The 26,997-nt window shown below is 38.2% G+C and overlaps 1 long non-coding RNA gene and 1 other non-coding gene across 2 annotated transcripts in view; both read right to left on the bottom strand.

Annotated features, from left to right (window-relative positions):
- The window catches only part of LOC136690890 (uncharacterized), a 97,137-nt gene that overhangs the window by 69,180 nt on the left and 960 nt on the right, over window positions 1-26,997 (bottom strand). Inside the window, exon 2 of the long non-coding RNA XR_010801802.1 lies at window positions 16,059-16,223. This is a non-coding gene — a long non-coding RNA (uncharacterized lncRNA). The remainder of the gene's footprint in view (window positions 1-16,058; window positions 16,224-26,997) is intronic.
- Window positions 26,692-26,763, bottom strand: trnag-ucc (transfer RNA glycine (anticodon UCC)). The gene has a single exon. It is a non-coding gene; the product is annotated as a tRNA-Gly (tRNA).

Here is a 26,997-nt window from a genome sequence, read left to right as displayed (position 1 = left end):
GCCATGGGAATATATTTAGAGGTGGCTTGCACTGCGCACCTGCTCTCCACGACCTCCACAGTATCAACTATCACAGTATCAACTTTGAAGCAGAAAAGTGAAAATTTATTGTTTTTATACTCTCTAGAACTCATTTAAACTTCCCCAATCCAGTACACTCTAAAAGTTCCTTACTCTTCCATTCCACATTAAAAAAATGACCTAGTTATTTACAAGAACTTTGATGAGCCCTTCGAAGTTTCAGTTCCACCTTAAATGCTGCTGAAATTCAGACAATCACACTAATACCGACATATTTGATGTTTTCATTACACAAACAGTGAAGTAGTTAAAAGTCACTGAGGAAAGAAAAAAAAAAAACAACAACTACTGCATCATTTAAGGTGACACAAAGCTGCAAAAGGTAAAATAAACAGCCATGCTATTCCACCTTAAGCCTTAAGTGCTGCAGCTGTATATATATGTGTATATATATATATATTAATAAATATTGTTTGTTTACACCTCATTTTGTTCTGTATATGGCTGTTTATTCTTAAGCCAAAAATGGAGGGAGAATACTAGTGGAGTGTCAGGAGCAACTGTCAAAAAAGTTCCAATTTTGGCTCACAGAGTTCAGGTAGGAGTGCCCCTTAACATTTTGCTGAGGGCCCCAGGGAAGACTGGACCGGCTCTAGGTAAATATGTCAAGTAACCCCATTCAGACTACATATTTTACATATTCTGCACAAGCACAAGTTATCCCAGTCATTAAACCTGCTTGCAAATTGGAAGAACAAACTGCAGAGTGTGTGAAAGTGAAAACTGGTAAGATAAAGGTGGTGGAGGGACACTAGCACCATATGGTGGATGAAACAAGCACTACTTTTGCAACACAGAAATTGCAGACTTAAAGACGAAGCCACAACTCCACTCCGATGCAACCCAGCCCAATAGCCCTGAAGTATGAGTTACTTATGCTTGCTTTCACACTTTCATGTTCCATATTTAATGGTGAGGTCACGCTTTGCTCTCCACACCCCTCTGTTTTCATAGCAGTGTGGTTACATTTCTTAAACATATGCACTCCTTTAATTAAATCATACCTCAATTCAGTCCGTCTCAGTCTTATTGACGGCAAGGTCATAAAACTATTAAGATGAGTCACAGGGAAAATTGTTGTGAGCAGGAGGTGGTGAGAGGTTAATTAAGTGGCAATTGCTGTTTCTTACTCCGAGCTACCACCACATTCTTCCGTCTCAGACAACCTGCGGGGGCATTCTCGCACAAAAATGTGAGCACTCGCTGTGGAAAAGTTAAACAAAAATTACACAGGTGCAATACCACTGTCTCTCCAGCTCAAATGTCTTTCATTCATTTCTTTTCTCTCCCTTTGCATTCACCATTATACTGCAATGACAGATGAATTAATCCTAGAATTCCAAAAATAGTTTTTTTTGTGTTGTTGTTGAAATGACTGAAATGTGCATTTTATTATTTATGCATGTCTTGATCTCAATCTTTATGCACTAGGTTGCTGTTTGTACACAGTACAACAGATAATATGCAACTGTTCTCAGCAGGATACATTCAAGCAAGAAAAAAATGCATTTGGCTATTGAGGCTTCTTTTACTGATGAGAAATATATACTTCAGTCGAAGAAAGACGCAGACTGGAGGACATAAACGTTTACACGAGGATGAACTACCATATCTTTCCCCATTCATGGCTCATAATGCATAAACACAGTACCTACATCACCTACCTAAAATCAAAAGACAAGCACGTGTCACTCCCCTTAGTCACTTATCACACTGTTGACAAATGGCTGCTGATGAACACACCAGATGTTTGTCTGCCATGGTCTCATTTCTCCTTTGTGAAAATTATGACACATTTTTTCCCCGTTCAAAACTTGTTTTGATCTCTTGCTCACAGTCCCTCATCAGCTTTGCCACTTCAAGTTGAGGCATCTGCTCTGTGGAAGATTGGACAGGAGATGGGAATGTGTATTGTGGCTACATTCAAAGGTCCTGAAAGCGCAGCACCTTAAATCAGACAATACACAGATTTCGTTCCAGACATTACTAGCCTGTTCACAAACAGCAAAGGCAATTGTCAGATGTCTTTGTTTCTTTGAAAAAGATGCTGCTCAAATGCTGTACAGTTCTATTATGTTAATGGGTCTGTGACATGCATTAGTGTGAGAAATCCAAACCTAGCCATGAACAGTAAACATGCCTGAAAAAAGATGCACGCAAAAAGCAGATGTTTAAGTCCTTGGTTACAAAGGGGGGATTAAATGTGTATCAAAACAATAGGTTGGAGGCAAAAACACTGACTGTGACACATTAGTCTGGTAGAGAGGGACACAGTGTAAGCCCCAGAAAACAATGTAAAGGAGGAGAGGATGCACCAAACAGGAGGATTATGAGCTACAGAGTCGAAAAAAAAAAGTATAAATAACTGCAGGAAAAGTGCCATTAGGCAACTTAAATGTTTCAAAAGCACTTGTAAAGAAAAACACACAGGCCCTTGCACAAGATGATTTTGTAAAGTGAATTTTTATCTGTGTTATTTTATGTGTTCAGATACAATGACCAGTACTCATCTTTGCTAGTTGCCCTCCCCTCTGGCTTTGATACCAAAGTTACAGCACAACTGATGGTAACAAAATGACTGAAGCCTTTTCAGGCAAGAAACCCCTTAAAAAGCCACAGATAGGGAAGAGTTGGGGAAAGTTGAAGAGAGCAAACAAAGCCTTTGGCTGCATGGCCTGATAAACAGTAAAGAAGTGTCCGGGGTAATGCATTATTCGCCCAGGAAATTAATCAATTTCCGCACATGCCCTGGCCCTTGCAATTATAAGCCACAAAAATGCTATCCATCACTTTCAAAGCCAAGGGGACAAACAGTGGTCAGGGCTGTAAGTGAGTGCACGCTGAATGCGAGGAAGCAAAAACTGCATTTATTGCTGTCCTGGCATTACCTATGCAGATCTTTATCAGGGGGGGCAGTGAGTCTATTGTGGCCATTTTGCTGGCCTACAATGGCTTTCTGTACACCCAAGCTACCAGGAGATTGGCTAAAATTATACTCCCTTCATGCTTGGCTAGGTAGCAGCTTAGAAACAAGCTGCTTGTGGAAGCCAGGAGAAGATTACTGATAATAGAAGCTTCACATCCTGTTGACCTTTCTTCTGCTCTTTTCTTCCCTTCTTTTTTTATTTCTGCAACCATTCCTCGATTTCTCTGACAGCAGGAAAGAAAAATAGATTATTTGGGAGAAGATACAAAACTTGTGCTTCCAAACGAAGGCCAAATTTCGTGTTGGACGTACGCAAGAAAATGAAAAAAGATATTACTGAATGCTCTCCCATAAGATTCCTCGACATGAACTGGAGGATATAGTTCATCCACAGTGACAAGAAAACCACAATAGGCGACTGCTGTACACAGCCCACAAAAAAGGATTGGACTGCTCCTAAACCATGGAATCAGTGTATTTTCAGCTGAATCGCTGAACTGTTTGAAACACTGAGATGATTCAACTTGGCAGCCAAGGCCTAAAGTGAATAAAAAATTTTTTTTAAAAAAACGTCCACTCAAAACTACAGCAGTTTCCGTGGCAACAAGCCAGTGGCTGACGGATTCCACTACGATGCTTACAAATGATATTTCTCTCCTCCTGCCAAGGTGATTGTCTGTGCAGGCGCCGACTGTGGGCCAAAGGGCCACACATACTCACACACACACACACACACACACACACACACACACACAGAGCTGTGAGTGTGCCAAAGAGAGTCAAGGTCACTCACCTACTAGATCACCATTTCACCAAAGCCTTGACCCTGTCTCTATTCCGCTGCCCCAGGCTCCTGTAACAGCGGGGCAAAGCTGGTGAATGGGCCGCAAAGCCCCGCTAATAAACACAAGCCAGTCCCTGCTGCTCTGCTCCCTGTGTTCCCAGCATACATCACAACAAGCGGGGCTGAGACAGAAACACAGTTTATCATTAAATAAGCCAGCCTGAGGAGACATTGTTCCTGGAAAGTGTGTCAGCTTAGGGCCTGTGGAATAAAACACATGGTGTGGAAGGGCCTACTGTATACCTTAGCAAAACACACTGTGATATAAAAGGTTAGGGCTGATGCTAAAAGTGGGCGATATGATGATATTCACAATTATATTGATATCCTCAAAATTATTTCAATACTTCTCATAATTTTAATATATTTTAAAACCACTCCATCATCCTATTAAAATTACTATATGCATATCCTATGATCACAATTTTTTATCATCTACTTCATCCCTACCTGACTTAAACAAAAGACTAGTGTCATAGAGAAGTTTTACACAATACAAGTTACAAAGTTCAACACATGATATTTATGGTTCAGGAGAATACATAAGTCAGTTTAAATACTTCTCTAGGTACGCTGGGCCAATAACAACTGGACAAACACCCAAGACAACAACAGGTACACGTAAAAACAATCTTAACTTCACTGTGACGGCACAAAATGACAGCATTTTATAAAACAACAAACTACACGCTTTATATACAGGCTTTCGTACCAATGACAACTCAAACCTGGCATTGTCACCAATGTCCAATCAACATTATCATTCATCAATTATCTGTAACCGCTTATCCAGTTCAGGGTCACGGTGGGACCAGAGCCTACCTGGAATCATTGGGAGCAAGGCGGGAATACACCCTGGAGGGGGCGCCAGTCCTTCACAGGGCAACACAGACACACACACATTCACTCACACCTACGGACACTTTCGAGTCGCCAATCCACCTGCAACGTGTGTTTTTGGACTGTGGGAGGAAACCGGAGCACCCGGAGGAAACCCACGCGGACACGAGGAGAACACACCAACTCCTCACAGACAGTCACCCGGAGCGAACCCACAACCTCCAGGCCCCTGGAGCTTGTGACTGCGACACTACCACTACCGTGCCGCCCCCAATCAACATTATGTGAGATAAAATTGGAATATAAAAGGCAATAAAACAACAAGTAACCTATGTGAAGGATCTGCTGATTACCCACTGGCTAGGCCCATGCCACATGAGACCACCCCCCTGTATGACCAGTAGACCCATCTGGTATTAAACCTTAGACAAATGTGTTGCATTCATTCCTCTTCTGATCCTTTTAAATATGTAAATGAATATTCATAATTATCTACAGTTTTCACTAAGGTCACATACCTATTAATTAGATTTTATTAAGAGTGTTTAACTCAACTCTTCAGTCTACATCTGAAATATACTACTAAAGTGTTAAGCACATAATAGCCTTTTAGAAAACAATGAAAGAGCATTACAAAGTATTAAACAACATCTAGCTGATAAACTCTGTAATGTAACTTGAAAAAGAAGAAAGGGTTTTAAACACAGTGAATGGACATGTGGACGAACATATAAAATGATGTTTAAAGATATTTAATTTAATCACTTTCAATATGTGAAAACGCTGTCAGATTCAAACTCACTATCAAAGCTTGCTACACTCACTAGTTCTAAAATAACATTGAATTGAACTTAAGAGTCCAGTCCATCAATAGATGTACACACAAACTTTAACTGAGACTCACACAAGCAAAACATATTTATTGCCAAAGCTGATGGCTTTGAGGCAAACAATTAGCACCGCACCTGATTCATCTGTTCACTGAAATTTCAGAAATGTACATGGAAATTTTTAAAAATGCTGACAAATGTAACTATCCCCATCAACCACAGGGTCAGACAGGGAAAAAAGGTAAAGCGTTAGATGAGGTGGGACATGTTTCTATCTTTCTTGAGAACAGGAAAAGGAGACTTGTAAAGACTAAAAGCGATGTAGCAGATAAGGTTGGCCCTCATGTGGGGCCAGTGGTTGCAGGGGGATATGTATATCTACAGATAAGGCCTCCAGTTCAGAAAAAGTATTTACACAGGCTTTCAGATGCGCATCAGACATAAAGAAATGGGTTCAGCCTTCATTATTCCGCGTGAATCTTCCCTCATTTGGCCAGGATACCATCGGCTTTATTTCACCTACAAATACCCCCATCTACACGCCACGAGGCAATGTTCGCCTGACAAACGAGACAAAGTTGCTGTTGATGGTGAAAATGGGTAGCAACAAATGTCCGGCCTTGTCGAGCCTGGTGAGAGACCTCCCACAGTTGCAAAATCAAACGCACTGCTGAGGCAAAGGAATGAAGGACAGAGAGAGGTTAAACTGCATAACACCATCTAGCTGAATGTTTAGGAAACAAATTTTTAAAAATGCGGATTTTAGGTAAATTATGTGGATTTATTGTGCCTGTAACAATGATGGTAATAGTAACCTGGGTGTCACATTGGTTAAATATTTGTTTTAATTCTGACATTTTATTTAATTTCATTTTATTTCAAGCTGGTCAGTGAACCCATACTGCTTAGTGTTCCAGTTAGTTTTAAATGTAATAACTATGAGGTTAATTCAGATAAAGTAGGCTTTCTTTGTGTTCTTTTTGTCTTATAAAATTAATATCAGCCTTAACATTAAAATGACCTAATTGTTCTTACATTAACTGTCCATTCTAACAGCCCAACTTAACATTCATTCATTCATTGTCTGTAACCGCTTATCCAATTCAGGGTCTTCGGGGCCTAACCAGAATAATTGGGCGCAAGGAAAGAATATATCCTGGAGGGGGCGCCAGTCCTTCACAGAGCCCTATTTATCATATATGTGCGTTTTTTGTTTCTGGAAAAAAAGATCACAAAACCAACATAGTGTAGGTGAATTTTTTTGGGTGGTGGAACTGTAGTCACACTGATGCTGGCGAGTCAGTGTGTATTGCACAGGTACAGCTGGATCAAACACAGCAATGCTCTATTGTCTGTTAAAGTACAAAATGCACATATATGTTGAGTAGAACTGATAAAATTGACAGTTTTTGTAGAAACAAGGAGGTCATGTTTTGGATGGTCACTGTGAATAAATAAAAAAATAAAAACCTATAGGTTACATTTTTTACCATTTCATGTAATACATTTCTGTGAATTAGATTTAGAGCTATTAAATAAATAGGACATCTGCTTCCTGTCTATACTGATATGAGCCATATTAATATTGTGTCTTTACAATCTTAACATTTCTTTACATTACAATAAACAATAAACATAAACAAATAGAAAGTAATACCCTTTAAGTTGTGTGAAAGAAAAATATCAAGAAAAATACAACCAAAAACCTTGTTTATCACACACACACACAGAGAGAGAGAGAGAGAGAGAGAGAGAGAGAGAGAGAGAGAGAGAGAGAGACAGACTATATTTTGTGCACTATACCAATATGGATTTGAAAACATGCTGAATTAAAGCTCATCAAAGCCTAGGAACATCACTGACTCCAAAGTCATATAATGTTCAGGGTAGACTTAAGGCACAGAGGCACATTTAACTTAAGTCTATTATATGTTCTCTGATCAGTTTTCTGTTTCAGGCCAAATGAGTGAAAGCACCTCACTTCAAAAGGCAATTACCGCAAAGGGAACAAATAGTGAACGTAGCCGTTAACTAAAACACATTTGCAGTATGCAGCTATAGCTTTGTAAATAATGCTATTAATCCAAAAGCTCTGGTTGCCTTGAGCAGTCCCTTTGATTATGTGTCAAATATTGGTTGACACATTTACATACACCAAACTGTACTGCAGTGCATTACAGACTCAACCATTTAGTTCACCTTTTAGTTTGAATGAGGCGTTTGCATTTATATTAGTGCAACAACAGTATATCATTTTAGTATATTATCCAAAAAGCCTCTTGAAATAATAATTATTGTTCATTTTTACCAGAATTTAAAAAACATACCTGAAATATTCCTGAAAGTTGTGATGGCATAAACTTTTAAATTACTTATGTTAGAGCATTTCAGTGTATTTTTCTAGAAGCAAATGAAGGAATGAAAAAGATCTCACTGTACACCAAGTAGCAAGCCTGCAACTCACAACACTTTTAACAGCTTTGAAAGTCCCAAGATCAAGAAGGAGGACATTTTCTGATGGCCTATGCACCACTCAAAAGCCTGTGGCTTAGGTCAAGTAAGTCAAAGTCTTTGTACTATTCACTAAAAATTCCCATTTCTGAGTAAGGCCATTCTGACACTGAATGTGTCTTTTCAGGATCTCAAAAGAGTACAAAAGGACAGGATCTGGGTCATCTTTAAGCAACACGTCACTTCACCTACGAACCACACGGTTCTTTCAGCATATAGTTAACAGGTCCATTCATCCCCTGGAAGTGTACTGCTGTGTAAAGCAGCACTCTGCATGTGTGCTGTGTGTTTGACCCTTCGCAGGAGCTCTCTGCCGCTCTCTGTGTACACAGACTGAGTGCTGATGTGGAGGAACAGGGCGAAGCAGCAAGGCCATGGCTCTCTGTGTGAGAAGTCTATAGGCAGCGTTGCTCCCCACAGGACTAATTACAGAGCTACCGCCACCCTGCTGCGTGAGCCAGCCTCCCAGTCCACTTAGACAGCTGCTAACCAATAATCAACCTTTTATCAAATACACTCACAGAAATGCAGAAAAGTAAACCTGTCGCTGTCTAGCCATCGAACAAAAAGTCCAACACATTGCACTTTCACCATCTAATGTATCTTTAAGTGTTTAGACAAAATTAACCGACTCTATAAAAAAAACAGTGAGGCACAGATTAATGCAGATGAAAATGTAAGAAGAATTCATGAAGCTAAACAAGTGAAAGTTATTACTGTTCATGTTCACATGTTGCCATAGCGGCAGCATAAGTGAAATATGAGGATGGATAACGTTTTGCATATTAAAAGTAATAATTGTATTTGTACCAAAAGTATGCAAAAAGTTCATATTAGTGGCTTCACCTCTTATGCAGAAATACACTTCTATATGTTACTCAGCCCTTAAGTACTTTTTGAGCTGAGTCATTTACACTCATACTTTTATTGGGACAATATTGTCACTTGAGTAATTACTTTATTTTAAGTAACGGTCCTTTTAATTCAGATAGATTTAAGTTACTCTACTCACCCTCACCTGTAAAGTAGTATCAGCCCAAAAACTAAGCCCTCAGATAAATACAATCGCAGAACACTATACCATCTGGAAGTATATGGACATTTTTGCACAGACATAATTTGGACCATGAGTGACATATATATAAAATACATTTCAAATATATAATTCTGATTTTACTTCATCCATTTAAAAAAATAATACTATGTTTGACATACTTTCATTTAACTAGTGATAATCTTTGGATGAATATTTGCTGTATATAGGTCAGAAAGCTTGTATGGTTCAGCATCTGTTAGAACTAGACACTTGGTCTGTTACAATAAAATCTGCATATCGGGCACACTGCAAAACTGCACACACACACACCGTTTTCACCTGAGTTGGTAAAAATATTTCATGCTGGAGCTGTTGAATCTGTAGCAAATATAAAAATATTATAAAATATTATCATATGTTACAGCACCTATACCATATGTATATAACAAGGAAATGTTAATTTACAGTAAGAATATATTAATTTTATTTAAAGCAGTATTATGCATTACTTACTGTTAAGTAATTATTTGGTAATGACACTGACAACTATTTTAATAAGATTTATTAATGGTAGTTTAGAAAGTATTAAGCATCATTAACTTAAGTACTGTATAGATTTAAAATATTTCACACTGTTAATTAAGGTTTTATTTTACGTAATATCATTTTAAACAAAAAATCGGAGGCATCAACAACAAGTTAACCTTTGTTTAATGATGAATGTTGATGTTGATATGTCTTTATTGCCATAAATTAATATTCGCTTTTTGTAAAGTTTTACCAACATAACAAACTCTAAAAATGATGGAAAACATGCACATGTTCACACACAGCACGGTAGTTGTTTGACGTTTGCTGGAAAACAGTTTACGTTCCAGAGCTGTGCCCATTATTGGTCCTCTCAGAGCACTGATGAGTTGTCTGAGTGATGTGAGGTCACCAGAAGAGGTCCCGCCTGTGTGCACGATCTGGCCCGAGCAACGGCTATTGACATATTTCCACCCAGAACAGAGGGCCAGGGCAGAGTAAACATCAGCCAGCAAGGCATGCGCTCACACTGATGTTGAGATGGGCCGATTTCTCCCTATCAGATTTCCCGACATATTTCTGTGGCTGACTAGACTAAGCAGGAGTCAGGGGTATGAGCTGATAACGAGTGTCTTTCACACAGCACTGACACGTACCAGGCTTCTTATCTGTGCACCTCCTCACATGCCAGAGCGACCAGGACAGGGGGAAGATTGTTACATTTGGTGATTTGTTTTTGCTTCTTGGGGTAGATAAAAAAGAGGGCGAGGAAGGAATCAGTGTGCAGCCCCACGGAATGGAGGAAGCAGACAATCATACTCAGCTGGGGCAAAAGATGTTTCAACATGTATAGCTATTACATAAACTTTTTTTAAAAATAGTATTTTACCTATTAACTGCTTGAGATTGCAGTTTTAAAAAGTTAGTACTTAGTTAAAAAGTGTTTAACGTGAATGGAAAGAGTTTAAAAACAGAATTTAATATTTCTTTGCAATTTTTCTGCATCTCCATAAAACCATTTCCGAGCTACAGCCTCAGTTTGAATTCGCCGAATTGTGTGTCTTCTTTTAAAGAAGACAAAATAAAGTCTAGTATATGCAAGACTGCACAAGTGCACAAAGGAACCCCACAGTTCCTCCGTACTTTTGTTACATCCACAAAGCAGGGAGAAATAGGGCATGATAATACGCATGCAGGTTTACATCCATTACCAATGGTGTTCGTGTAGTCCTCTGTTAAAGCCAGCTGAAGGGTTTGATCTCTGGAGACGTCTGCTTTGCCCCATAAGACCCACCATCCAGTCATCCACAGCAAACCCCAGCACCCCTTTTATTCCCTCCTCCGTAATGTCAGCAATTAAAATATAAGGTAAACTTTTCAGCGGCCCTTTTACAGAGCTGAAAGGCATTGTGTTGCAAATTGGTAATAATGTATTCATCCCTAGGTAAACATCCCTGCCATGTCCCTTCTGCAGAACAGAGGCGAACAAAATGAAAGTGATAATTTCTCCCCCTCTGAGAATTCTCCTCTTTAATTCTGACAGTAAACTCGTGGCTGTTACGGGGTGTTAAGTAGGATTTAAAACTTGTCAGACAAGACATGTTTGAAATTGCTTTAAATAAGAGTACTGTGTTGCTGTCAACCAGAGGCTTAGAGGAACATATCCTCACAATTGAGGCACTCATCTAGGCTCAGAGAACCGTGGCCCTGCTCCGGCTGCACTTTCTCCTGCCTGCTCATGGACTCCTAACACTGTGATTCAGCGCCCCCTGGTGGAGACCAGGGCAGAGCCACCACACAACTGCAGCAGCAAAAGCTTTCAATTTCAGTCACCATAATAATAGAAATAAAAATTGTAAAAAGGCTACAAAAATGACTTGAAATTAGAATTTCCATAATAATCTGTTACATTGAGCACCTGTGTGTTAAATTACTAAATAAATAAAATATTGTAGACAATGTACTGATTACTTAAATCATCTGAAGTATGTGGTGATCTCAAAGTGACTTCGGGCCAGTGATATTAGCTAAAGTACCAAAATGTCCATTTCTTAAAAAGCAATAAATAAAATAGTTCTAAATAATTTTAAAATGAATTCAAGGAATAGATAATAAACAATCTTGCTTATAAAGGCACAGGAATTTAATTTAAAATTAAACGACTTCTTTATTGGGGGGGAGTGTCCAAAATTGTATTCATTTTTTTTATTTACTTAATATAATTTAACAAATAAACAAAAAGGCACATGTTTTGAAGGGACATATATTTACAAAAACATAAAAATAAAAAAGAAAGCAAGTTACAAAGTATTGTTTTTGGAAAATAAAATTTAGCTCTGTCAGCATCATTTATTTTAAACGACATCTTTGTATGGAAAAAAATTTAAATGGAGATTTTGGAGATTTTAGATGGTGGTATACTACCTAAAAATTGTGTGCTACTTTGCCTGGTAACATGTCTCTTACATGTATATACACTTACAGATTGAGCGAATGGGGAATATACACAAACACAACACTAGAGGGCATAAACATGAAGCTACCACATTATGTAAGTCAGCTTTCATTAAAGTAAATATAATGTAGCCTAAAACTGTGAGAAGAGGTTCAATTTTATCAAATGTAAAGCATGTACAGAAAATTCCCTTGATAATAGATAGGTTTCCAATCACAAGCATTTCACAGCATTATAAGCCACAAAATGGAAGATTGAAGGAAGAATTATTGAAAAGCTTCTTTAAAAAGTACAACTACAGCAACAAGTATAAGCAAGCTTTTAAAAATTTTTAAGTTAAGGTAATTTACTACATGCGACCAATGTACAAACACATGTTGCTCTTGAGCCAATGTAGAATATATATGCTTATATCTGTGTGAGCTTAGCAGGGTCCTTGGTTCTTTAATCAAACATTGACCGATGAATACTGCAGATACTAAAAAAAGACAGTTACCACTCCATAGAAGCGTAGTTAAATACTATTGGAAGATTTTAACTAGCCTTTTGCAGACTTTTGTCTGAAACACCCACAAAGGGAAACAAGGTAGCTGACCTAGTTGGAAAACATAAAAGATAATCCATGGTTTTGTGCTCAAGTATACTTTCTGGTTCTATATTAAACAGAATGTACCTTCTTTGTTAGCTAACAGCTACATCCCAAAAACAGCAAAACACACTTCTAAATTTCCCCCCTGACATGACTGTAGTATAACAACAAAAAAAGGACAGCTCTGACATGTAATGATGCATTACTGTGTTCATGTAGCATATGTAGCTGTTAAATAGGGGACCAAACATACTGATTTTCTATCAAGAGAAAATGATTCCTGTATGTGCAATCATAATTTTGTGAATCCTAAATCTTAATCTTTTACAACTTTTTGCAAATCGGCATTCACACATTCATCACTTAGACTTTTTCTTGACCAATTGCTATGGGAAGTGCATTTTACATTAAACAAGTAACAATGGTGTGTTTTCAGACAAGCAGAATGAATGCAAAAACTGCATAGATTTTGAAACGTGATCAATTGTGACTTATACTCACAACATCAACATTGTAGTGATGCAAGTATCCCACTCCTGGATGTTGTAATTAAGGACTGCAAACTTTGCGGACTTGAAAAAGATGAATAAAAAAATTTTAAAAGAGAGAATGAAGATGACAGGATATTGTAAATTTTAAGAGCAGGTTTTAATATTTTTTTTATATGTTTACATTTTTAAAAAGGTTTAGCAGTGTTCCACATCCCTCAACAGAGTCCTCAAAACCTAACCATAGAAAAAGACTTGGCTGATGACTCACTTAGACTGACAGACAAGTATACTGCAACATCTCAGTGATAAGATTTCTCCATACATTAAATTGAATGTTAATATTTAAGCAACAGACTAGGTGATAGTAGGTGCCACAAATCCCTTCTGTGAAGGAACCAAAGGCTTGTACTCCACACAACATCAGGAACCATCCCTCTAGCTTTAATTGCTGTGGGTGAATTACCGCAATAATTATGTCATTATAATCAAAAACAAGACAAACATGTGCCTTACTACTTCTTTTGTTCTGAGTCAGTCTCTTTGCTTTGGCAATGGTTGCTATAATATTTGTGTATGTCATTTTTGGATTATGGAGCTGGGTAAAAAGAAAAATCTGAAAATGTGTTAATTAACTTGATGTGGCATAATTGCTCATGAAGGTTCTCTAATTGTTGAATCTCACAGAATATTTGCATCTGCTCTAAACCATGTTTTTGATGTTAAATAGAATATTTGCACCCATGATATATCAAAACATTTCATTTTGTAGATGTTCTAAGTACAAAGTGCAGACATAAAAAATATTAAGTGAGCAAAAACATACCATACGCAGTAAAGCATTTCCATATATACCGAAAGAAAATCTGAAAAGACTGAATAACGCTGGGTAAAATATGTAGCCTATTAGAGGAAAATGACGATTTAGGACTGAGGGATTTGTTTCCTGAGATATGTAGGGGGTGGGAAATTTGCTAATCATAAGAGTTAGTGGCTGCTGGTGAAGCACTCAATGGGTGTCCAAGCCAACAGCAGAAGTGTTCAACGGTCACATTTCGTATTCAGTATCAAAATAAAAAGGTGAATGGGGGAGTGGGTCATTCTGCTGGTTACAACACTTTGTGACCACTCAATGGTCAAACACTCACTGGGTGTCTAAGTAGATTAATGTCTTATTCTTCAGCATGTTGCCAGAATTCTGGGAGGCAAAAAGAGGAGGAGGGGAAAAACGGCAGAAAGGAGCACAGAGCTGGTAGATGATGTGCAGGACTAACCCTCAGAAGCACCTTGTCCTGTGATCTGGCATCCACTCACGCTGAGGAAAGTCTTTATCGTACAAATGGATTAGACTGCCCAGTCTAAGTGCCTGTAAGTTATTAGCACCTTCTTATACAAAGTATAACAGCAATCCTAAAGACACTGATTGCAAGGAACAGTTCAAATATGATTTCCTTATAGCTATTAATATGTATGCCTTAAATAGAAGCACACCGCTAAGCAGCTTATGATATTATGAAAAGAATGTTCCCTCGGGGACATAATATGCCAACAGTGACAGTAAGGAGAGATTCGTATTTACCCAGATTGGCTGGTACTTACGTCAAGCATTCTCCAAGCTTGTGGGAGGGAACACGGGGCAGTGGCAACAGCTCGCTTTCGATAAGCACTTACCGTGAATAAAAGACAAGCATGAAAGTGAGGTTTAGCCTCTTTAAAGATTCCCCACCAAATGTAGAGGCAGATAGGGCAGGTGCCTTTGGTTCCGGACGTGATTAGCCGTCTGTGGCGCACTGTTCCCACAGAAACGAGACATTGCAGAGACATTGTCCAAGCTTGTCCAGGTGGGGGACCTGTCATCCAAACCAGGGCTTAGCGGTGCGCCGCTCCGAGCGAGAGATTAGGACCCGAGAATTTAGATTCTTCTCTTTTTTCAATGCATGCTTAATCCAAAAAACTGTTTCTTTTTTCTGCCTTCCTCTCTCTCTCTCTCTCGCTCTCTCTCTCTTTCCATCTTTCTCTTCCCTTCCATGCACCCTCCCTTCTTGCCTCATATCTTCACATTTCATTCTGGTTTATTTTTTTTTCCTTTATTCATTTTTATCTCCCATGTTATACACATTCTTTCTCTTTACAGACGAGGAGAGCTTGATTTGCTATTATGTTACACAGACTTTCATTCTGGTTCCTTGTGACTGGTTTGTATCTTCAAATTCCTGACAGATAAATAAACAGTCAATCCAACATTGTTGGGCTAAGTGAGATAATACTGCTGAGCGAGGCATAATTCTCATACCCAGATGAATTCTGATATGACACAAAGAGACACTCTAGCCTCTAAACTCTATCTTATTTAACTGTTAGGAATGGCTTAAATACTTGAAAAGACTTCTGCACAACTGGTCCTGTAGGCCAATTCTGCACAACTTCTCCTGAAAGTACATGAAAAATGTTCATATGTTCTTAGCTAGCTCACTAAACTGGACCATATGGAGAAGCAGAGTTACTTGCTACCCTTGCCCATTTGTAATAAATATTAGCAAGCTCATTTTTCTTAACTAGGATACTTCTTTGTCCTGAGTTGTCCAGTCTGCTAATAATCTGACATGGTGTAGTGACAGTAAACATTTAACTAAGCAGAACATAAAAATTCAAAATGGTGTTTTGTTATTGGAATCTGCCCCCCATGACTGGCCCGCAATGTGTTCCTAAAGGCAGTGGAAAGGGGGAAACTCTATTAAATCAGTGTATGAAATGCACTCAGGTCTAGCAGCAAGCGCTGCTCTTGAGTGAACAGACCTCCCGTTAATTCAAATAGCCCCCATTGTGGATTTATCGAACCAGAGCAGCTGGCCACCCTCATGGACAAATACATGCTGGTGCAAAGAAGAAAAAAAGAGGGAGTTCCATCAAGATATTTGAAATACACTTACATTTTCCTCCCTTTTCTCCCCCTCCTTCAGCTCTCCTGGTCTCTGTGGGCAGAGTACTAAGCACGAACAGGTTCTATTCTGCTCCTCATACCCCACCATAATCAGTCGCAAAGGAAGCGGAGGAATGGACAGAATGCTCTCGCAGTGTTCCTGCCCTGTCCTCATCTACCCAAGCAGAGAATGAGAGAAATCAGGATTAGAATATAGAGAGCATGAGTCAGAGGACATCAAAAAGGACCTGATTATTCCTTTAACCATAAGCTAACAGAAAGGGTTTCTTCGCAGTTGGTGAGTTTGGCTGTGACATTAAAAGATGAATTCTTTCTTTGCCGCTTGTGGATTTAAAAAATAACTATGGTCTTCGCTGAATGTTCGCACATCTGGAACTGTAACAACAATGCATGAATGCTTGCTTCCACCTACACACTACTTCTGGGCCAGGGGAGGTGAGGGTTATCGGGTTCTACTATTCTGACACCTGCTGCATTTGCAATGAGATTTACTGGGGTTATACAACATCTTTTATTGCAAATGTGAACCTATATTGTGCAGTTTTGTGAATTACTAAATGATGCCTACTGCTTATTTATTATTATTTCTGATGTTAAAAATAAACTGGAAAAAATTTTAAGAATATAAGCACTACATGATCAGGTCTCATAAAATTCAAGGGCTTAATATTATTACCCAGTAAAAGAAGTCAGAGATTTTCACAGATTAATAGAAGTGTCAAAGAGAGTAAGAAGCATCATACATCTCAATCATGTAGGTTGTGCTAAGAGTGTTAACATGTAGAGAATGCAGGACAAATCACAAGATATTTAGTTTTTTCTTCTTTTTTATATTTCTGTTTTACATATTACCCTGCCAAATCACAATTAAGATTAAAGTAATAAGTTACAAACAAAACCCATACGAACAAACTGTTCCTTATACATAAAAGTAGCCAGCAAACTTCTCTAAACGATCAAAAGCGGTGCAGATAGAATCTAGAAAGGCAAGGTCAGTGGAGGAATAGTCTTGTGATCCTATTGATCCAAATGGTTGTATTTCCTGTCAGGTATACATCAGCTAGCAGCATTAAGTAACCAACAAAACTGGTCCAATGTAATGTGGTATAGTACATCCTTGTAGCAAGACAAAGCTACTCTTTACTCCCTTAACACTTAACTCGCTGCGACCTCTGTGTTTATCAACTCAATTATCCTTTTATCTGCAAGTGGAATACACACGGCCAGCCCTCTTATGCAGTCGTGGCAGTGTAAAAGATGAAAGCAGGGGGCGAAAGGTGCAGAGGCAGGAGAATGAGGAATGGAGAAAGAGTCAAAGTGTTTCATTTATAACCGGAGAGAGGCCTTCAGAGAGCATTTATCCATAATGGAGAAATAATGAAGAAAGATTAAAGCCCTCTGGGACATTTTCGGGGTTTTCTCTAAATGATCACAATGTCTCCCTGTTCTCCACAATGGACTCGGAGAGAGCTCCAGACGCCATTATATCCCAAAATGAGCCCTGGCAAAAGCTACGAGTCACTCTGTCAGTTAAATGTGGGCTATAGTAACACTGGAGAAAGACTTACCTGCAAATTAAGAGCAGCGTCTTTTGTCTCCCTTGTGCTTTGGTAAAAACAGGAGAATGGGCTCCGTTTCCTGAGTGATCTGAGGTGAGGTAGGAGGTTCAGTAGAACCCACAATTTCATATCGCGAATTAGCTTAATGCTTGCAGGTGCGCTCATTCTTTTCAATGGAGACTCAAATAAGGATTTTTAGAGAGCTCTTAAAGCTTAACTACAGAGAGACCTATACGTGTCACAGCAACAAAGAGTGTGCATGGTGTTAAAGGCAAAGGGAGAAGAGAACTAATGATAAGTATTCTTGAGGACTTAATGCACGTATCCAAACAAATTATTACATCTGTTGACAGCATTCATGTCACCACAAAATTTAAACTGTGCTCAGAAAATCATGGATTCATGAACATTTTAAGCACAGTCACACTGCACTTCTATGCGCATGTTAAATAAATCTTTACGACTAATCACAGATAGCTACACTATTGTCGTTGTCATCTCATGGATTAGTCTAGCGAACCTTAAAGTATTTTCAACCTTATCTAATTGATACCAACTCTAAATTCAGTTGTTTAAAATAAACCCAACCGAATCATGATTCAGCCAAAAATGTTGGCCAGCAGAAAGCACGGAACGGAGCCAGACTGTATGTGCTGGGTTTTATCAGTACGAGTTATTGGGTACCTAAGAGTGTAGGAAATCCAACGAAGAAATATTGTTCCAGTTAAATCTCAAACTGTGAATAACACAAGCCAAGCAATTTACGCCAGAAGGTCATAGCAAAGTAAAGCAGGGAAAAGTGGCAGGAAAAATGGGCTTTCTGGGAGAGTGAAATAGATGAGAGATGAGAGGAGATGAAAACTTGACGGGTTACCCAGGCGGGTCTACAAAAAGTAATGAATATCCCTTGGTGTGCAGTGATTTTGAAGAACTGTCATTCTGAATGAACTGAGATAAAAAATATATTTCATCCTGATAAAAAAAACCTACCAATACAAGAGCAAAAAGGACACATGTCTGCCAGATGCAACCCCTAATCCAAGTCTGACAGTTTCCACTGAGACTTCAAGCCAGAAAAACAACCATTTCTAAATTCTAGAAAACTCAAAGCACAAAATACATATATAAATAAATAAATAAATAACGGGACACTATTGTGCAATATTAATGACATGCCCCGTTTTGCTTCTTGCATAAAATTCCTTTAGTAAACTTTGCTCTTTCAGCAATGTCTCTTATCAAATCATTTGTGAATGAAAGACAGACAAGAGTGAAAAAAAAACAAATTGAATATATTGAAGCTGCTATAGAATCTGTTCCTATTGTGCAGCAGAACGCGAACGTGTGTCCTTCAAGACAGAATAACGCTATGCATCTCATACTAAACTCTTGTTGCTTTCCCTTGAATAAATCATCCCCATCTATTGAATCCTTTTCGTTTCATGACGCCAAGCTCTCCATTCAAAATGAAGAGAAAGGAGCCTGAATTACTTGGAGCTGGAGAGCTACCTAGTACAGAAAGGAATTAAGGACCCAGTAGCCAATATTGTGGATCAACTATGCCCAGAAGAAAGGGGCCATTCTTGTGTTACCTGGCTTGGGAATAAAGCCACAATAGACTTCAAACAAGGGACACTGCACAATTCGTGGATTGATTTTTACTTCAGGGACCAGAGACTTTTTCAAGACGGACAATATCCCGTGAAGATGGACATAAAGCCGTGAATTGCCTGAATGCGTGATGTATCACCCTAGTGCCCTGTACCAAGGGAATATAGGTGCTGCCGGACCTCAAAGGATGACCTCAATCTCTGATGTACTTCATTGTAATGGCTAAGAGGAGAGAGCTGCTTTGTCACTGCCAGCCATTGTTTGTAGAACTGCTTTACAAAATACAAAAACTTTCTAAGTTTTCTATTTTGTGTAGTTACCTTTTTTCACTTTTACTGTCAGACTGTGCTCAGGAGTAATTTCCACACAATAAACAATCGTAACTTGATGAATAAAACAAAGCATGTATCAGAACAAACACGCACTCTATGACGTGAACTGGTAACAGTGAGAACAACTCTCAAACAAGAAATAAAAGATACATAAAGGCAATGTCTAGATAATACAAATGAAAAGCATAGTCTCTAGTACAAAAACCTGACTTCAGCATCTTACTGAGCAACACTAATAACAACACTTGTATTCATATTAGCATTATTCTCTGTATTATTTAAATGTTAGGTAGCAACCCATAAGCTGGTGGATTTAAACATACATCACTGGCTACAGTTTATAAAGTAAGGCGGAGGTGGATGTCTAATAATGTTTAAGGTTTAGTGTATATATAGCATATACTAAAATATAATAAATGGCAAGAGAATAAAAAAAATCATCTGGTCATGTGTAACCTAGGATGTTAAAATGTTGAAGGATGGCTTCACATAGGTTACTTCAGTAATGCGTATTGTACTCGCTGCGGCGTAGTCTTTGTGAGCATTGGCCAAGGTTACTCTCCCATTGAAGAGGGAGGGGAGGGGCCCCTCGCATCCCCACAGATCCCACCTGAGTGACACTCGCCAGGGCTTGGTTCTCCCCTCTGACGCCCTGATAAAACAGCTCTTATCACCTCCAAGAGTGGAGATTTGGTCTCTGTCCAAGAGAACCAACGAAGCAAGAAAAGCACTGTCTAGACACTTAAGGAGAAGTAAAGAAAAAATTGCTCTGTTTGACAGGAAATACTGAAGGGGCTTTTCACCAAAGTCAGGCGACTTGAGGGGCTGTATTCTAGACAACGTCATTGTGCTGGTCCATCTCACCAAATCCCCTTTTCTCCAACCATTTCACATCCGTTTACCATGGATCTTAGAGCAGAACTGTGGAGCGTTGCAAGTTATATGCGCTATCTCCGAGCAAGCGAGTGAACACAACTAAAATGGCCACTCTTTCACTTGTCATTCAAGCTGAAAGGCATGAGTAAAGGGCATGACTTTGGCCACTGTACAGCCTGTTTCTACACAGTAGGTGCCCATTGTCAATACCTGGTTGTATTGGGTCAATACAGTACACCTTGGACCTTTTGTTTGTAATCAGAATCATTGTCCCACGCTAATCGATCATTTAAACTGAGCAAACAAGTTTTTGTCAACTGTAATATATACTTGGTTAATATCTGATACTGATCTTTTGTCATTTTTATTTACATTTTTTTATTTAGGGTCAAATGTGTCAAGGTTTTGGCATTTACACTGCAAAAAAAGCACATGTTTTTGACTGGGTAAGTTGTTCTCATATTGCTAAACAAAATAGTGTTCACAAGAACCTTCGTTGTACCCTTACTCAAGCCTTTAGTGAGGGCTGCAAAGATGTGAGTTCAGCAGAGGCCTACTACCCTGATTCCTTGAGATACAGGCAAGGGACAGTTCAGAACGGACCGTTAAGTTTAAAGCCTCCAGATATGAATATCAATCATGAATTCATTCATTTCTTTTCTGTGACCACTTCATCCTATTCAGTGTTGCAGAGGGAACAGAGTGTACCTGGAACCCCTAGGCACAAGTCATATTTACACAGTCGCTCACACCTATGGACACTTTTGCACAGCCAGTTCACATATCACCATGTGTTTGAGGAAACCCACGCAGACATGGGGAGACCACTCATAGACAGAGAGCAAATTAGGAACTTAACCCACAACCCCAGGATCCTAACGCTGTGTGACAGGAACACCTGTTATACAACTGTGCTGCCCTAACACCAAAACACTTACATTTTAATGCTGTTTTTATTCTATTTTTCCATTTATTTCATCCACTAAAAGGTAAAACATAACTTTTGTACTGATTTGTTTTGCACATTAGCTTGGAAGTTTAAATATATAATGTGTCACAGTACACATGCTTTCAGTTTATTTCAGTTTCATTTTTATTATTTATACGTTAATTTTGTTTGAAAAATGAAGGAGTTTACAGCTAATTAATGTATGATTTATGCTGGAATAGAGAATTCCAATAACAAAATGGCAAATAAGATTCATGATGCATGTCAGGTTTTCTTTATTTATATTGTATCTGGTTAGTTTGAATGTGTTTTCTCAGAAACAGGTAGAAGGACAAGATACATGTGAGAACACAAGAGTGTTTCAGTGTCATTGCACCCCTTGGATCTGAATCATGTTCTTGTGTCACAGCTCAGTGGAGCAGAGCCCACCAGTCCAAAACACAGACAGAAAACACCTACTAACAGACAAAACCTGCCATCTTTTTACACACAAACGTGTATACATAATGCTCAAAGGTTGTTTGAGACTTGTGTGCTGCATAAAATGTATCTACAGGCATCAGCATGGTAAACACATCGAAATGCAGATAGCGGGTCTTAAAGAACATTACAAACCAAAGACAAACATGCTGTGATTAGCATGGAACAGTCCTTTTAATGATAATGCCCCTCTTGGGAAAATAAACTTTCATTGTGACTCACATTCTCATAAGCAAATAACAAGAACAGAATGTATGAAAGTGAGAGGTTTAACGTGCTGGCACTACTGAGATTGAAATATCACTGTCAGGTTTTGCATTCTGAAAGTTTAGACCCAGGAGGACTGAAATGAAAGCAACGCAGAGTATCAATTAAGGTGGAAGGAGAGAACAGAGTAGGAGCATCAGCCACTATGATTGGCTGCACCCATCCATCTGCCCTCTGTAACCGAAGGTTAAGTCATGTTGAGCGTGGTTGGGCAACGGCAAGCAGGATAATTATTGTTCAGGGCCTTTTAATTTCAGTGGCATTTAAAATGATTAAGCCTTCTTCCTAGGCTCAGTCAGAGCACTTTGTATTTTCAAATTCATACCCTCAAGAGTGAATCATTTCTTGAATAGCTCGTCTCTCTTGTATGATTGAGCTTTGTCCATACACCTGTAAGAAATATGACAGTTATGCTCGACACTGACTGGTAATGCCAATCTTAAGCGCATGACCACCCTGCCTTCACATCCTAAATTCAAAGCACATTACATGGAAAATGCATCTGATATAAATATGAAAACTGGGACATTTTAAAATATGTTTGAGGTCAGTGATGCTTTTTGAAAGCCACAGTAAGGATGATTTGGACAGATTCATTTTATGGTATAAGCTTTAATTAGTGCCAAACATACACTAGCTTGGTCATTAATTATCAGGTGTTCATTTTGATACAAGTCTTTGTGTTGCTTACTTGTGGTTTGTGTTGCGTCATGCTGCCCAGCTGTCATCTCATTTACTGCTTTGGACCTTTACATTTAAATTTTAAATTAACATTTACAGACGTAAATAACACATACACGCCCATAATATGATATTCTCCTCTGAGTCCCCACACACTCGCATAATTTACATAGCTCACATAAAAGAATATTAGAAAAGAAAGACTCTGAGTGTCATTTTTCTAAATGATTAACGTGAAGAAACAAAGCATACTGGTGGTCTAGTGCCATCTAGTGGACAAAAGTTGATACTGCAGAAATATTTTGGTCAGACACGTCATATTAAACCTACATTATATGTGAGCGTAGGACAGTAATATATATATATATATATATATATATATATATATATATATATATATATATATATATATATATATATATATATATTTTTTTTTTTTTTTTTTTTTTTTTTTTTTTTTTTCTTGAGATATAACTAAAGAGTGTCTCATACCAATTATGAAATAACTAAATGTGTATAGTAAAAATATTCATTCATTCATTATCTGTAAGTGCTTATCCAGTTCAGGGTCGCGGTGGGTCCAGAGTCTACCTGGAATCATTGGGCGCAAGGAATACACCCTGGAGGGGGCGCCAGTCCTTCACAGGGCAACACACACACACTCACATTTACAGTAAAATTATGCATCATTTATTTGTTTTTATTTGCACATGATTATTGCAGACATAAAACTGCTAGGATTTGAATGCTCTAATTAGAATTAGCTCACAAAGTAAGATCACCAAGCTGATGAGTAAAAGGTACAGATCGTTTGCATACGTTAAGTCTCAAAACCCTCTTAAGGATTTCTTTCCAGCAAAAATAACTGGCCTCCAAGTTTCTGTGACTTATTTAGGTTTGAAATATTTTATCTATCGCCTTCCAGCTGACTGGACACCATAACATAGCAGAATGTGAATTTTTCACCTAAAAACTTTGAATACGCAATTGTATATTATGTATGCATTGGGCAAATAAATGAATGAGTCTCAGGATGAAAGAAAGGGGGAGAAAAAGAGATGTGAGTGTGGGGATAACCCTAGAGTTTTCGTCCAGTGCAGCAGCTGTAGCAGGCAAGTAAAAGTTGATAATAAATTGAAAAATCCCCCCTCAAGAGACAAGTAAAGAGGAAGTCTGGCATTCCAGTCATCTCTCCAGTGTGGCAAATCAAAACCAAATTTCCTCCAGGGCGGCAGAAGACACGGACGAGCAGATACCTGCGGCCACCTGGGCCTCACTCCAAAGAGCTGGCCAAGACAATTTCCCTCAAATCATCTCTCTATCTTAATCTGACAGGCCTCCTCGATTAGGAGGCGTGAAAATTACTTCTCTACCCACCAGCTGTCGTTCTGAAATTATCTTAATTGTACCATGATTATGCCTCTAAGCTCCTGTGAGAGAGAGAGAGAGAGAGAGAGAGAGAGAGAGAGAGAGAGTGAAAGAAAGAAATATGAAGACTTTGTAGGTGTACGTGAACACTGAACACCTTCAAGACTGCACTGGAGCTTGCTGTCCAGAGTTTGTTTGCTTTTTTTGTGTTGTTTTATTTTTTTTTTCTTCGACACACTGTTGTGGTATTCTTCCTACATAAACACTACAGCTAAATGGCATCTTCCACGTCACAATGCCCTAGATAAACAATATATACTGTAATATATTGTGTATTACAGTATATAATATATTATGCATAACATTCCTGTTGAAATAGCTGTTGCATTAGATGGCTCAGAGTTTTAGAATTCATTTGTTTTTAGCACAGATTTACAAGACTGCACTATAAAAGACATTAATTTCACCATCAAGGAAAAACTACAATATTTATGACTCACTGCATGTGTAACTCAACACTAATAGAAGCAAGCAGTAGTGATTGAACTAAGGACAATTTAGATGTAAATTTAGATTAGTGAATTTCCAGCATCAGGGGTTAAAGAAACATATTATAAACTCAATTGCACTAAGGATGTTTTGCCGGTTTGGGGAATTTTGGCGAACTTCCTGGTAGAAATATGTAATTACAAGAAACACGTGAAAGAACATTCCACAATGTTACATTTTCCCATGCAGAATTAAAAGCAACAATTAACAATTCTGGGGTACTGCTGTTCTCTCGTTGTTTACGTTCAGAAGGTGGAACAATATGTTTCAGGAAAAGAAACGACTATTGTTCATGCATGGCTTAAGTTTAAATTGTCTGTAACCGTTTATTCACTATTTGAATTACAGAAACTCATTTGTAACTTGAAATGTTTGGATTTGTAACAGTTTCAGTCTGTGTTTACTTTAATGTAGATAGTAGTCTCCCAAATTTGGCACCCGATCCATTTTAAGTATGCTGAAACAGCAAAAATAATTCAGTATTACCCACCTATGGAGCACGAACAGAGCAATCATCATCCTTTTTCATGTTTTGATGGTTTCAAGGCCTCCCAACCATCTAAACAACTTTAGACACCATTTCCCTGTCGTGAGTAGAGTGAGCCTTTGTGGGTGTTTTTTTTTCCCCTGACACTTGGGCTTTGTAAACACATCAGGCCTGTGTTCAGCATGCAAACAAAAATGATTAGGAAACACCTTCTGAATTTTATATAAGTGTTTTTTTTTTTAATTAAAATCATAAACATTGCCTTTAACTGTGCGCCATATACCCATTGAAGGATTTATATATTTTAACTTATGAAATTAGTTTTGTGTCAAAAGTTTTGAAAGTTAGTATTCAAATGTCAGTTTGAAAAAAAAATAAAATATTTTAGAAACTGTAAAAATAACATAAAATGTATGTTTGTTCATTTCACAAAAAAGTGTCTCTGTAAACTTGCACATAAGCTCAGTGCCTAGCGAGATATCTACCTTGTGAGTAATCTTATGCCTTGCAAACTCATATCACTCCATACTTATATGGAGCAATATCACTCTCTTTCCATTCACTAACTTTCAGCGATGTACAGAAAGAAAATGATTCAGGTAAACAGACCAACACACCAGAACTTCTTTTTTGAGCAAGTGCGTCAAAATTTTAACACCAAAGATGTCCAGCCAAATCTGAACTCGGAAATGCCACTTCTTTTAATTTTAATGTACCCAACTTTAACTTAACTTTCCATAAGTTATCACAGTTCTCAGGAACCTTACTGAAACATCTGTGGCATGCTTTGATCAAATTACCACAAGAATCAAGCACCAAAGCTCTATTCACATCCACAACCCTTTTCAGAACCAGTTTGAGCACCAGTTCCTTTAAAAACAATGTGCTATGGTTATTTGTCTACACTCATCATCTGTATTACTACGTTTAACTATGTATTTGCATTCTCTCATTTGCATGGATCCAGCACTCTGATTGGAAGTACAATTCCAGATTCTCAGCATATGATTTTAGAAGCTTACCAAAATCAAAATATCTAATTTCATCCCACGTTTTTTGACACCCTATAACAAAATGAAAAGGGTTGCCTTGTTTTAGGTTGTGGGTTGGTATGTGCTCCAGATTGCTAAATTCATATTCAAATGCACTGATATGATAAAGGGTTTTTTTTCTTCATATCCTTTATATATTATCCTTCTAATATTTCACATTAATAAGAAAATTTGGGCTACACATTCCTGCTTTTTTTTGTCAAAAATCTATATATGTTTAAAACATTCAATATGTACAAGAAGTTAAATATACTGCTGTTCCCTCTACTACTTTTCAGGGATTAATCATATGTCTGGAGATTTTTGGACATTTAAAAAACTGTATGTTGGTTTAAATTTGCACATTTTCCAAATAGAAACAGAGTTTGTAAAGTTAGTTTGTCCGTGCTTATTTTAACTGAAAAACGAAACTGCGTTGGCCGGGAATCGAACCCGGGTCAACTGCTTGGAAGGCAGCTATGCTAACCACTATACCACCAACGCATGTTTTCAGCTCTGAGCGGACTGCTGAAGACGAGCGAAAACAACTCTATATTCTGACTGTTATCAAGCTGTTATAAGTAGAGTACCCATTTAAATTACACCTCTGTGTATTACCCTTGTCTATTTTTAACATTTAATTTTTCAGACAAGTCGTTGTTGTACCTCATGTCGTGATATTTCAGAAATATACATCCGCAGAGCTGAACGTATTTCGCTGTGGAACCTATAATACAA

This window comes from Hoplias malabaricus, chromosome 3 (genome assembly GCF_029633855.1).
Source record: "Hoplias malabaricus isolate fHopMal1 chromosome 3, fHopMal1.hap1, whole genome shotgun sequence".
Taxonomy (NCBI): domain Eukaryota; kingdom Metazoa; phylum Chordata; class Actinopteri; order Characiformes; family Erythrinidae; genus Hoplias; species Hoplias malabaricus.
The sequence above is the reverse complement of the archived record's forward strand: the minus strand, read 5'-3'. Positions and strand labels throughout refer to the sequence as shown.